Below are 15,682 nucleotides of genomic sequence, written 5' to 3'. Positions count from 1 at the left end.
ATCAGACCTATGTTCCCTCAAAAGTTGGTATATTAACTTATTACTTTTGTCGTAATTAATGCGCACGTTAGGGGGCGCTATGGAGCCCCCTGGCAACGCCCAAGCCCATTTACTACAATAATTTGCAATTTTCACCAGTTGTGACATGTTATAAAATTTTTGTGAGTTTTCGTGCATGCTAACCCCCTCAAAAATGCAACAAAGGACTCGGAAAAATAATAATAATCTGACGAAAAACAATAGGTTCCTTCGCACTTTCAGTGCAAGGCACCGTTGGGGCCAAACCATCACCAATGACGAAGGAAGTCTCTGCTGAGTTCAATGACACCTCACACAATACTCTACCTTAAACGGTTCAAATGTTATGAAAGGGGGCGTGGCCTGAGTAAGTGGGCGTGGTCATATTATAGGGGGCGGCTCAGTATCACACGTAGACCACACATTCTGAGTTTCATGCAAATTGGATGATGTTTATCATATAATGCAGATTTCCTGTTGCCAGGGGGCTTATGACCAAAGTCAATTTTGGCCTGTAGGTGTCCTCAGGCCTGGACCCTTGTCCATCGTGACAAATTTCGGGCAGATAATGACGCAACGTTAACTCAAGTTACAACAACTTCTTTGTTCATCGCTAAACACTCAAAATGGCCGCCCCACCCACAACCGTCTGACGAAAAGTTTTTCTTTTAATAACTTTTCATCGTTAAGGTGTTGGGATGGTACAGACCAAGTTTGAATTCCATCGGATGAAATCTCTAGGAGGAGTTCGTAAAAGTAGTACACACCTTGACTTTTAGGCCTACTTCCTGTTGCCACTAGGGGGCGCTATGACTTTAAGTAAATATCGGCCTTTATTTGTCCTCAGGGTTGGACTCTTATGAATCCTGAAAAGTTTCGGAGGTAATCGGACAACGCATACCTCGAAGCTACACCCACATCCTGTTTCGGGCGGCGAACCGCACAAAATGGTCACGCCCCGCCACGGCCACGCCCTATGACGAAAAGTTTTTCTTTTAACAACTTTTCATCTTTAACATCTTAAGATGGCACAGACCGAGTTTGAAGTTGATCGGATGAAATCTCTAGGAGGAGTTCGTTAAAGTACGACGTGGAAATGGCCAAAATCGCACTAATTTCAAACTTTGAAATCAAAATGGCGGACTTCCTGTTGGGTTTAGGGTATGGCTCTAATGAAGGTTTTTGTACATCTTGACATGTTACATATGTGTAGACCAAGTTTCGCGGAGTCTACGCTTAAACGCACTGCGGGGGCCCAATTTTCGTAACTTTCTAGGGCGGTAGCGAGCCATTTTTGTGCGCATATTCCCAAAACCCTTAAAATACGTAAATTTTCACCAGACTTGATGCGACCGCCAAATTTGGTGAGTTTTTGAATATGTTAAGGCCCCTCAAAAAGCCAATTCATTTGACGCAAGAAAGAAAGAAAGAAAGAAAGAAAGAAAGAAAGAAAGAAAGAAAGAAAGAAAGAAAGAAAGAAAGAAAGATTAATTCCTTCAGTTTCAATAGGGCCTTCGCTGTCAGGCTCGGGGCCCTATAATTCCTTCAGTTTCAATAGGGCCTTCGTCGGGCTCGGCCCTAATGATTCAAATTCAGTTTCTGGTGGCACATATTTCAGCCCATAATCGCGCCATGCCTGTTTTAAGTCATTAGTTAGGCCCAACTTACAGGGATAAAAGTTCAACGTCCTCTGAGCAATGATAGTATCTGAGTGTGACCACTCCTGTTTAAGGAACACGCCGACTTATTGGGAATTTAGCTTATTCACTGTAACCCCTAGAGTTAGACAAGTCCATACATACCCTTATCTCCCGGCGTGCTGTAATGCTGTCTGACGGCTCCAGCGTGACATCAGGCCAGCACAGAACATGCAGGTGACTGGTTCCCGTAATCCTACTGTCTCGAATAAGTGATAAATATTCAACATGTTCCTATTTCCATGTTTTGTATTTGAAACACATCGGTCACAAAAACACATAACATGAGACACAGCCGTCTTTTAACAGTAAAAAAACCGGGAACTATATTCTCAGGTGGAAGAATATAGTACTTGGCGGAGTGATATGCTCGCAGCAAGCCTGTCTGAGAATATAGTTCCCGGTTTGTTTACTGTTAGAAGATGGCTGTGTCTCATGTTACGTTGTTTTTTGTACACGCGCTGTGACTCTACAAAATCACAACATGGAAATAGGAACATGTTACGCTATTTTGTTACTCTCTTTGTCACAATTTGGAGCAGTAGGCTAGTTGGAACCTGTTACCTGCAGGGTCTGTGCTAGGCTAAGCTAATGCTGGAACCGTCAGGCAGCGTTACAGCACGCACGGAGATGAGAAGGGTATGTATCGACTTGTCTTACTCTGGGGATTACGGTGAATAAGCTAAATTCCCAATAAGTCGGCGTGTTCCTTTAATGTAAACACTCCCCCAACCAGTTTTTTGCCTGTCACCTGTTTGTCACGGTCCAGTCTTATAGGGTAGCTAATCCTGTAAAGAATAGAATTGTCAATAGACTCCCTGAGCCATGTTTCGGTAAAGCACAGTAAACAACTGTCTCTGTACTCAGAGAGGTACCTCACTGCAGTCTGTAGCTCCGTGAGTTGCTTGGGCAGAGTGCGGGTGTTTGTCAGAATCACCGTGGGTAGAGGTGGCTTGTATCCGCGGGCCCAAACTTGCTGTTGCTTCCCTCCACGCCGTCCGGTTTTCTTTCTCTGTGTCTTTGTTGCTCTCCTGCATTCCTCAGGTAGGTCGAGTGGAAAGTTTCTGCAGTAAAGATAAAGAAAAATCCTGTTAGACGCATCTTGCCTCCATTCAACTTCTCTCAGCACTTTACCAATCTATACTGGTGTTAATAACTGGGTTTGTGTAAAGAAAACAACATAGACATCAAGAAATTACAAACTAACATTTCTGATGTGCTGCTGGCACCCGTCGCCGTGCTGTGCAGTGCCAGAAGTGTTAGAAATAATAAATCATAATGTAAAGTAGTATGTTCAGTTATTATTTATGGCAAATACATTTTCTTCATGCATATACTGTATATCTGATGTGTCTCCAGATCATATCATTGTAAAGTATTTCCAGTTCTAAAGTGTTCTTACCTGTGTTGTTGATCTGTGATGTTGGAGAGGCAGAGAGAGCAGAGAGCAGTTTATATATCTGCAGAGAGGGGAGGACGCTCGGTAGTCACATGATTTCACAGAAACTTAAGAAGAAAAAGTTAAGAATTTAATGTCACGTGATTTTACAGAAACAGTTTGACTTCAAATCATCAGCAAAACCAGAGGAGAAGGGAGGGAGGAGTTCTCTTTAGATAATACTTTTATTGATCACCTGAGATGAAGTTCAGATGTAGCAGCACGAAATAAAAGTAAAATAATTAATAATTATCAGTGTATGAAACAAAACTTGTCTCAGGTGATTAGAGAGCTCGTTAGGTTTCTAGTTAGTGTGGATTAAGAGTTCACTACTTTAGTTAATGTGTCCAACAAGGGAAACCTTCACAGAACAAACTATCAGACTAATAATCAACATATTACTCAATTAAAGCTGCGAGCAGCGATGGACGGGCCCTCGCGCCTTTACGCTCGTCGGGGTTACCGGCGGACACCGTTCCTTGCGACCGTGCAGTTGCGCGGCACTTGGACGCGGCAAACCGTCACCAATGAAAAGGGAACTCCTGGCCGAGTTCAACGATACCTCATACAAGACTCTACGTCATACGGTTCATTAGCTGTGAAAGGGGGCGTGGCTAAAGCATAGGGGGCGGGCTAAACCATCACCGATGAAGAAGGAAGTCTCTGCTGAGTTCAATGATACCTCACACAAGACTCTACCTTAAACGGTTCAAATGCTATGGAAGGGGGCGTGGCCTGAGTAAGTGGGCGTGTTCATATTATAGGGGCTGGCTCAGTATCACATGTAGACCACACATTATAAGTTATGTAAATCGGATGATGTTTGTCATATAAGGCAGATTTCCTGTGGCCAGGGGGGGGGGGCGCTATGACCAAAAGTCAATTTTGGCCTGTAGGTGTCCTCAGGCCTGGACCCTTGTCCATCGTGACAAATTTCGGGCAGATACGACAACGTACACTCAAGTTACAACAACTTCTTTGGTCATTGCTAAACACTCAAAATGGCCGCCACGCCCACACCGAAGTTTTTCACTTTTCTATTAACTTTTCTTCTTTAACATCTTAAGATGGCACAGACCGGGTTTGAAGTCCATCGGATGAAATCTCTAGGAGGAGTTCAGTAAAGTATATAGCACCTTGACTTTTGGGCCTACTTCCTGTTGCCACTAGGGGGCGCTATGACTTTAAGTAAATATCGGCCTTTATTTGTCCTCAGGGTTGGACTCTTATGAATCCTGAAAAGTTTCGAGGTAATCGGACAACGCATACACTCGAAGCTACACCCACATCCTGTTCGCGGAAGCGCCCAAAATGGGCGCCCGCCACGGCCACGCCCTATGACGAAAAGTTTTCTTTTAACAACTTTTCATCTTTAACATCTTAAGATGGCACAGACCGAGTTTGAAGTTGATCGGATGAAATCTCTAGAGGGGAGTTCGTTAAAGTACGTTACTGTGAAATGGCCAAAAACGTACTAATTTCAAACTTTGAAATCAAAATGGCGGACTTCCTGTTGGGTTTAGGGTATGGCTCTAATGAAGGTTTTTGTACATCTTGACATGTTACATATGTGTACCAACTTTCGTGAGTCTACGTTAAACGCACTGCAGGGGCCCAATTTTCGTAACTTTCTAGGGGGCGCTAGCGAGCCATTTTTGTGCGCATATTCCCGAAACCCTTAAAATACGTAAATTTTCACCAGACTTGATGCGACCGCCAAATTTGGTGAGTTTTTGAATATGTTAAGGCCCTCAAAAAGCCAATTCATTTGACGGAAGAAAGAAAGAAAGAATGAAAGAAAGATTAATTCCTTCAGTTTCAATAGGGCCTTCGCCGCTGTCGGCGCTCGGGCCCTAATAATTCCTTCAGTTTCAATAGGGCCTTCGCCGCTGTCGGCGCTCGGGCCCTAAATATGGAGAATCTCAAACATACTCTCCCCAAAACAAAATCAGGAATCAGGTTGTGTTTAGACTTTTTTTTGTCTCTGCTCTACTACAAAATATTTAAAATGCTAGTTATATTAACTCAACCACTGTGTCAGACATATTCTCTCCCAAACTCTTGTGATATAAATTGCATTATTTAACATGTTGGAACATTTTGTGGATTTTTAAACTTTGCTAGAAAATGTCATGTTTGATGTCAGATAACAGCATGAATTATTACAGTTTTGGGAAAATTACAGTCAGAATTATTTCAAGTTAGACGTACATGCCATGTCTAAATGTAAGAACCCAAACATCAAGTAATAGAAATGTAACATCAGGGGTCACACCAGGACAAGAGCCTGTGCTCCTTAAACTCAAGGTGATGATGAAGAGGAGAACCAGTGTCCTCTCCAGGGACTGCAGCCAGCAGCAGTTTTCATGTCAAATGTTTTCCCTTCAGAAATGTGTTTTTATATTTAAACATTATTTAGTTATTGATCACTCTTATGGGTACATATCATTAACAAACTTCCACATGTATATCAAGTTGTCATCTTTGTGTGCAAGTCTCATTGTTGAAGTTAACAAACGAGAAGAGCAGCTCATGTTGGTCACACTTCTGTGGGTTTCATATCTTGATTACCGTCTCTGACCTCACAGTGAAAGGTCGTGCTTTGTTCAAAAGAATTTAATCAAATGTTTTTGTCATGTCTGCGTACTTTTCTGTGCTCACCTGGTCACTAACCTTTATTTTAGAGTGGAATCAAAACCCACATCCCCTAATAGTTTTTAAAAACAGCTAAAAAGATATATGCTAAATTTGTGCTATTTTTATTCATATACCTGTATAATATTCATGTTTTCATTAGTCGTATTAGTGTAAAAATGGGATATTGGTTGCATATACCTTCTCCTACCTGGGATGTACCAAGTCATCAGAAAAAAAGGGAACCGAGTATACAGGGTCCTCGTGTGAAGAGGGCCCACAAAGATACTAGTATGATTTGATTGTTTATTATTGGACTTTAATTGTAGAATAAAAATGTATGTGCTGCACTCTGGATCTGGCTCAAATTAATTTATATTTTCTTGCAGGCTGGGAACATCAATGACACAATAATAAAAACTTCCTCCACTATCGCCCCGTAGACTACAGAAAGTCTTATTGTTGGTGAAAGAAGTGAAAGACCATAGATATAGAACAATAGATATGACATGTAATTCTGACTTGCCATTCCAGGATGGAACCACTTGGTGGCCATCTTACCAGGGTTAAGTTTTAGAATTGCTTCCATTGGAATCAATGGGGAAAGAGGCTCATGTTGTCTTTATTATCCTTATATTTTTCTACCAATACATCAATAGTGGTTTTAATTCAAAGTAAAGACTGTAAGACAACTGTGCCTTTCTAGAAAGAAACAACAAATAGAGATTTGGGTGGAATTTTGATTGATATAGCTCCAAGAGAACAAGTAATTTGTTCAATTATGAAGATAATCTCATAATTTTGCATTTATATTGCAGGTAATAATTTTATTTTTTCAATTTTGCATTAACTTAATATGTAAAAACTGTCTTTGGTATTCTGAATGGCTAATATACATTAAACAATATTTTTTAACTATATTCAACTATAAGACCACATTTCCCATCAACCCCGCTACTTCTTGTTTAGCGTTTGTTTTCTTACTGTCAGCTGGCCGGTGTGGAGTTTGTTTTGACGATGAGCGGAGTAGTTGAAGAGCCTCGCTAGATTCAATGAGTTTTTGTTGATAAAGACTATAATGACTTCACCAGAACTGCTGATGGACTTGTCGCAATTTTCATTGCGCTAACGTTATGGAAATTACATTTACGATAGTAATGTGGAGACTTGCTACTGAAGTAGTTACTTTACCTCATCATGGATTATTAAGTTTTAATTTGCTTTACTGAAAGGAAAATCGTGTAAAGGCATGAGGTAAGCTGACAACAATAGATGTTAATATATGATGACTGACAGCAGGATTAAACATGGCTAATGTTTGGGGAGCTAACGTTAGCTAGGTGGTGAAAATGTACCGTTAAGTGCGGCTGGTCTGTTAGGCTCCGTGTTGCTGGATGTGGCTACTCTTGATTTGTGTAACGTAACTTTACTCTATGTGTAACGTTACAGTACTTGTCGTTAACTTTAATTTAACTGAAAACTTAACACAGATTGAGTGAAATCAGCCGCAGCAGTCAATGTATGTATGTCAATATTAACGACGTGTTAAAAAAACTGTTATAACGTTAACGTTACTCATTGTCCTATTTCATAGATATCTATGGTCCTATTTGAGGTAAAAAAAAAATCAATTAACTAAAACACTGTTTGCTGTTCATAAATGCTGTTAAGAGCTAGCTAGCAATCACCACTAACTGACATCTCAGCCGGTCTGTTAACAGTTGCTAGGCAACGTAACTAGCTAGCTAGCTAGTTCACCAACTTTTCTGTATTTATAGTTAAAAAAAAGAAGAGAAGAAATACTCTATCTACTCCTACTGACGTGTGGGAAGTGATGGCAGCCTCCTGGGTCTCTTTGGTCCTTCTGGTAAAGCAGTTAGGTGCTGCACAGCTGCCATAGGTGACAATTGTAAACAGTACTCTAGTAAGATGGTCGACAGTTATGCCATAAGTTATGACGTCATGTCATATCTATTGTTCTGTATCTATGTGAAAGACTTCAATAACTTCTGTAAATGTATCTTTGAAAAATAAACATATTTTGACAGATCCAGCTGCCATGTTTATAGTAGGATTCTGATTCCAAGCCACGTTCTATGTAGATCTGTGCTTAGCCAATCAGAGCGTTCTATGTTTATCTGTGCTTAGCCAATCAGAGCGTTTAGCCAATCAGAGCATTCTGATCTTTAGTTGTGGGTTGAACATTCCATCCAGCAGGGAATCCAAGCGCATAGATATAGAACAATAGATATGACATGTAATTCTGACTTGCCATTCCAGGATGGAACCACTTGGCGGCCATCTTACCAGGGTTAAGTTTTAGAATTGCTTCCATTGGAATCAATGGGGAAAGAGGCTCATGTCTTTATTATCCTAATATGTTTCTACCAATACATCAATAGTGGTTTTGATTCAAAGTAATGACTTTAAGACAACTGTGCCTTTCTAGAAAGAAACAAAAAATAGAGATTTGGGTGGAATTTTGATTGATATAGCTCCAAGAGAACAGGTAATTTGTTCAATTATGAAGATAATCTCATAATTTTGCATTTATATTTTAAATGTTGCATTAACTTAATATGTAAAAACTGTCTTTGGTATTCTGAATGGCTAATATACATTAAACAATATTTTTTAATGTCAATCTCAACTATTAGACCACATTTCCCATCAACCCCGCTACTTCCTGTTTAGCGTTTGTTTTCTTCCTGTCAACCGGCAGCATGGAGTTTGTTTTGACGATGAGCGGAGTAGTTGAAGAGCCTCGCTAGCTTCAATGAGTTTTTAGGCTCGTTCGAGATGAACTGCGCCTCGCCTGTAAAGTAGACGAGAGCAGGCGGCAGCAGCGGGGGGCGGTGACAAAAGTCCGCTCTCAAGTCGGACAGTTTTCCAGCTGATCCAAGCAGCCTTCAGGCTGAACAGGAAGTGACACAAACACTGTGGTCCGTTCGGGTCCGATTCCGATTAAATAAAATGTTATCAGACCCATATATCAGCTCCTACACAGTCCCCAGTTGATTTTATTATGACAGAGTAGCTGTCAAAATGCTCTACATGCGATCTATTGCTGATTTTAATTACCAACAGACTGTAGATTATCCTAATCTGAACAGATTTAGTCTCTCTGACTTTTAAACATCACTATCAGTCACACAACATGGGTTCTGTACATAATAAGCCTTTAAATCGGACAAATAGCAGTTAAAATCCCTCCGATTCAAAATCAATAAAAAGTTTATATAAAACGTCATCATGTTGAGTCGATTCTGAACCAATCAGCTGTTTGATCAGCTGAGAGGCCGGCGTTTCCCAGCATGCCCTGGGTCCACCTGCGTCCGCCTGGCTCTTGCAGTTGGTGAAAAGCAACTGCGCTTACCTGGCGTCTCAGAACCGCGGCCTTTGGTCTCGTGAGATTATCGTTGCCCACGTGTGCATGACGTCAGAGCAAGTCGGGATCAAGTCGGACACAAATCTAACCGGCATGCATTGGGCGCCGATCGCCGGTGATCGATTCTGCGCAGATCTGGCTCATCTCGAACGAGCCTTTTGTTGATAAAGACTATAATGACTTCACCAGAACTACTGATGGACTTGCAATTTTCATAACGTTATGGAAATTACATTTACGATAGTAATGTGGAGACGTGCTGCTGAAGTAGTTACTTTACCTCATCATGGATTATTAAGTTTTAATTTGCTTTACTGAAAGGAAAATCGTGTAAAGGCATGAGATAAGCTGACAACAATAGATGTTAATATATGATGACTGACAGCAGGATTAAACATGGCTAATGTTTGGGGAGCTAACGTTAGCTAGGTGGTGAAAATGTACCGTTAAGTGCGGCTGGTCTGTTAGGCTCCGTGTTGCTGGATGTGGCTACTCTTGTAACGTAACTTTACTCTATGTGTAACGTTACAGTACTTGTCGTTAACTTTATTTAACTGAAAACTTAACACAGATTGAGTGAAATCAGCTGGAGCAGTCAATGTATGTATGTCAATATTAACGACGTGTTAAAAAAACTGTTATAACGTTAACGTTACTCATTGTCCTATTTCATAGATATCTATGGTCCTATTTGAGGTAAAAAAAAATCAATTAACTAAAACACTGTTTGCTGTTCATAAATGCTGTTAAGAGCTAGCTAGCAATCACCACTAACTGACATCTCCGCCGGTCTGTTAACAGTTGCTAGGCAATGTAACTAGCTAGCTAGCTAGTTCACCAACTTTTCTGTATTTATAGTTAAAAAAAGAAGAGAAAAAATACTCTATCTACTCCTACTGACAGGTGGAAAGTGATGGCAGCCTCCTGGGTCTCTTTGGTCCTTCTGGTAAAGCAGTTAGGTGCTGCACAGCTGATAACCATACTGGCTGCCATAGGTGACAGTTGTAAACAGTACCCTAGTAAGATGGCCGACAGTTATGCCATAAATTATGACGTCATGTCATATCTATTGTTCTATATCTATGTCCAAGCGTGTGTGGGAGGGGAGAAAAAAGGCTCTCAGAAAAGTGTGGGAAAATCAACCCAACTCTTTTTTTTTGGTAACACTATTAAATTACGGTTTAATAGACACATATAAACGTTACAAATATAACTTTAAGTGTCACCATATGGGATCTTTAATTTAAATTACTTAACATTAAATTTACTGCAGCTCATTTCCCCCTTGGCGTTCGTGTTTAGGATTGGAGTCTTTTCATCCTCAGACCCGTGACTTTAATCTACGAGTCTTTTTTCTAGAAGTGTCTTTATTTGCTAAATGTTGATTCTGAGTAGGTTTTCTACGGCTTTGATTTGGATCAGGTCTTAAATGTAGGACCAGTAAAGACCATTGGCCTAAAACCAAAAATATGGACAATGGACATTTTTACAAAGTCACTTGATGTCCACATCTCAAATAATTTCCTGTCAGTAAAATAACAGAAAGGTCTTAATGTAAGATAGTATCAGGAGATGGTATGAAACTGGCACACTGACAGATTACAGAAAACATTTCCTTTTGTTCTGATTCTCTGAACTGTTTGTCATGAGCAACTGTAATGGTGGCGTGGAGATAGAGGACCCAAATGCAGAGAGCAGGGATGCAGGCTGGAGAAAGGTGAAGACTAGTATTTAATAAGCAACATAAAGTCCATACAAAACAAAAGGTATCCCGCAAAATGCCGGCAGATAAATCCAGAACAAGGTAAAATACAAAACCGGAACCAGGAACCAAGAACTGCGCACACACAGCCGCTCAAAACATAAAACAATGACCTGACAACAGACAAGGGAAAGACAGAGACTAAATACAGAGGCTAATGAGGTAACGAGAGACAGCTGACAAAAGGAGAGTGAAACACATCATTAACTCAAAATCTGTGGCAGTTTCACGGAATCGCAAACAATTCCGTGAAATGAACACGGCCCCTTAAGTTAAGGGAAAGGTTGTGGTAGGGCTTACGTTTCCATGACACGCGGGACAACAATGGGACGGTTGGGTATAGGAAAAGAAGAATGGTGGAAAACAACTGGAAACTGGGTCTCTGGGGTGAAAACTATGAAGGTAAATATGGTGCAAAACGTGAGAGCTTGTAGAATACAATGTGAGAACTTGCAGAACAAAAAAATTGAACTTGTATGTTAAAATTTGCACTTGTAAAATAAAAATTTGCACTTGTAAAATAAAAATTTGCACTTGTAAAATAAAAATGTGCACTTGTAAAATAAAAATTTGCACTAGCGGTGAGCTGCTACCGGGTGCGGGGCTCTCCGTGTCCCGCTGGAGCTCCGACTGCAGGTCGAGGTCGGCAGCGAAGCTTTCTGGCAATAATAGCGATGTTGCTCCGCTGGCCGATACCCGCTGGTGACGGTCCGTCTGCAGGACCTGGAGCTCACCGCCAGTGTTTCAGTTTGACTGTTAAAAAGTGTTAAGATAATTAAAAGTTATTTATTTAGAATCAGGCTGGTTGGTTAGTTAGCTAACGCTAGCTTGCTATTCAACCAGGCTTCCATGCGACATAGCTAAATAAGCCGGACAGAGTTGTCCCTCATCTGGCGATAGAAACCCTGCTTTCCCCGTTCTGTTGGATCAGAGCTCCACAGCCTAAGTCCACAGGTACAAATTAGTTTTGCACCAAATGTATCGCAACAAGTGTTGCAAAAGTCGAGTAGAATTTGCCTCTTTGTGATGCGAGGGGGGGGCGCATACAGTGACAGATTCGAGAGGTTGTAATCACTGAGTTGTGGTTGTGATGGAAAATCAACCTGAGTAAAAAAAAAAAGTACATGAGTAAATGTTGCATTACAAGTTTGAAGCTGTCATTGTGTTCATGCAAATATCAATCTACACATTTGTGAATATTTTTTCTACAAGTGCAAATTTCAATTTACAAGTTCAGATTTTTTTTACAAGCTCTCATGTTTTTTTTCTTTTTGTGACTTCAAATGTGAATAATTTTTACAAGTGCAAATTTTTATTTTACAAGTGCAAATTTTTATTTAACAAGTGCAAATTTTTATTTTACAAGTGCAAATTTTTATTTTACAAGTTCAATTTTTTTGTTCTGCAAGTTCTCACATTGTATTCTACAAGCTCTCACGTTTTGCACCATATTTACCTTCATAGAAAACTCCTGTGTTTGACCCATCCACCCCCCCAACCAACCTCCCTATGCAGATTTATGGCCTTTCATACTACCTGCTACTGTAGTCGCTCGTAATGCTACGTCATCTTCTCACTGACTTTACATTAGCATTGTTTTCCGTGGTGGTCACACGGAACTTTCACACATTCCGTGTCACCACTACGTAATTCATACTTTGCAGTGACGTCATTACCATGGGTACCTGGCGGGCAAGAAACGCCGATAGAATGGTGTTGAACAGTGGCCAGTCACGGGAATTGCAGCCTTGCAGATTTCCAATACTACAATCAATCAACTATTTAGACCATATGTCACTCGGAACTTGTGATCCATACACAGCACCCGCTGATGTTTTCATTGCTTTGAAGCTGGCAAAGTCTCTACCAGACTTGGAGTTTGGAGATATTTACATCTATCTTATAGAGAATCCGTCACTTTACACCGCACAAAAAATGAAAGCCTACAAAAGTACAGATAGCTATATCTTTTTTTCAAGAGTGGATGGGTTAACAACGCTGTCATATGGGAGGTGAAAAACAGGAATATCTTCATAATCAAAGCAAAGGTGAGTGTTACTAGTTAGTTAGCTAGCTAGCTAGCTCGCTAATGTTTGCTGATCCGTTGTGTGATGAAGTCTTCATCTGAATACGTAGACCCCTGCCGGCGAATGACAGCTTGATAAGTAGTTTTTTCTTTTTTTAACCTTCTGGCAACACCAGGCTATGTATCATGTAGAGTGACCAGACGTCCCGGTTTTACCGGGAGAGGCCCGAGTCCCGACAAAAGCGGTGTCGGGACGGTAAAATATCCCGGTTTACACCAACCACTGTGAAATTGTCCGGTTGTCAGCGATTACATAACCGACGTGGTCTTATTACAACCCGATCATTATCTAAACCATGTAGAAAGACTAATAAAGCGTCCAGCGTATGATTTTAACTGTGTGTGTGTGTGTGTGTGTGTAAATCATAGCGGTCTGCATAATCTGTGCCGCCAGCGTTACGATGTATATTTGTAAACATTGTTGCAACGCCTCTTCTTATCCGTCTCGTCTTTTGCTGACACCGGTGTTAAATTTCACAGTAAGATTTCAGCCAAAAAATTGATTCTTGATCAAATTCACTCAATTCACACAACAAATATACGTTATAGAATGATGTTCTTGCCCGCCAGCCAGTAGTTGTGACGTCACGTGCAAAGTATCCCACTGAGCAATGACACATCCAAAAGACGTCAATTTAACGTCTTTGTCGTACGTTAAAAAGACGTCCACTGAGGAGCCAGAATGAAAGTTGTTGCGACGTCTTTTTTAGACGTCTTCTCAACGTTCACTTTTGACGTTCAAGGGACATAGAAAGTGAACGTTAAAAAGACGTCCACTGAGGAGCCAGTATTAAAGTTTTTGCGACGTCTTTTTTAGTCGTCTTTTTAACTATTTACGGAAATATTGACCGTTCATTAGACGTCTTTTGTAAACGTTGTTTAAAAGTTAATTATTGACGTCCAAATGACATTTTTACAGGGTTCTAAATGAACGTTTTTACGACGTCATTTCTAACATGTTTTCAACGTCACTTAAAGGACATTCATACAAGTTTTTATGATGCATTTCTTGGACTGATTTCAGATGTTACCAAACCAACTGTTATTTTAATTGTTAATGACCCAATTCAGTGGTGTCTTACTATTAGCTTTATTAAACCATGTTTTGGTCATCAAACTTTCAGGTTATTCCTAAGGTTGGATGGCCATGGTATTCAATAAAACTCACTCTAGTCATATAGTAAAATCAGTGAGCAGAACTAGTGCTTTAAAATTGTAAATAATAAATGAATACCTATCCCTTTGATGCACCTGTCCAAAACATGCAAACAAATGGAAATTAGTGACATCTGATCTGTTAAAAAGAGCAAAAATAAAAAATAGTTTGAAATGACTATTTTTTCCATCTTTAATGATGTTTTCAGCAAAATATTAACAGGCTGATAAATAAAACAATTGCAATGGTTACAGTGTACTGCCAAGTGAACAAAAAACAAATTACTCCAGACTAAGGTTAGGGAATGAGATAAAAAGTCTCCTAAACTAGAAATAAACACACCGACGTGCACCTCTCGAAAAAATGTAACTACACGTCGCTCGACCGGGTCTTGGTAGCGTTGCATTTCCTCCGACTCATTTCGTGGTTCTCCTTCTCCATAAACAACATGACATCAAGGAGAGGGATAACTTCTCCTGCTACAGATTTCCCACCATGGTCAGAAAGAACAGAGGAGACTCATTGTTTCTCTCACTATGACTCTAGAGTTTCTACTCCCTCCGAAGCTAATCACCTTCACTCACTTTCTCCCTTGCTCTATCATCCACTCCCCCCACACACACACGCTCGGCGCACACACCAATGCACAAGTATAAACATCAGGCCACTTACGTAAGCTACAGCGAAAGCTCTGCATGAAGCCTCTGCAGAACCATAAAACAAGCTTTATAGTACTCATGCAAAATGTCTAGTTACTAGGGCTGCCACCTCTTAGTGGATTAGTCGATTAATCGGACGTTTTGGTCTTAGTCGACTAAGATTTCTTTAGTCGATTAGTCATTTTTTATGCTTATTCATGCTTAATTACTTATTTCCAAGAAACTTCTGAGCACATTTCTGGTAAACACAAGATTTAAAGTGGTGCTTTTGCTGGATTAATTGTGGAGAAACTCAGTTTTACAGATGGTTAATTAACTACATTTATATTGTGCTTTTCTAGTCTTAACCACCTCTCAAAGCGCACAGCTCTGTCAATTACATCAACTAATCGATTAGTCGACAAAATCCTATAAGTGTTAGTCGACTAAGAAGTTCTTTAGTCGAGGACAGCCCTACTAGTTACTTTCCACCCCTGTATGCCCTCCACCTCCCTTCCTCCCCGGCGCATGTTTGAGATGTTCTGCTGCATGATGCTTGATTGTAGCCTCTGTAGCTTCTTTATCCCATTGCATGACTGCAGCTGCAAGAGTTGAACAAAAACAAAACCAATATAAATATGTAACGAAAACCAGTGGTACATTGCAATATGCAAGTTCACATACATGAAAGGAGGGAATGCTGTGTACCTTTAATTGCTTCAAAAGTTGTAGTCTTCTCCAGAGGTAGTTTCTGCTTCTTCCCCTTCCCCTTCATATTGAATTTTGCCATTAGGCGGTTGGTAAAGAGCCTGAAGAAACAAATTCACAGTTTAGAATTTACATGCGAGTGCCAAGAGTAGACTAA

This window comes from Perca fluviatilis, chromosome 17 (assembly GCF_010015445.1).
Source record: "Perca fluviatilis chromosome 17, GENO_Pfluv_1.0, whole genome shotgun sequence".
Classification (NCBI taxonomy): domain Eukaryota; kingdom Metazoa; phylum Chordata; class Actinopteri; order Perciformes; family Percidae; genus Perca; species Perca fluviatilis.
The sequence above is the reverse complement of the archived record's forward strand: the minus strand, read 5'-3'. Positions refer to the sequence as shown.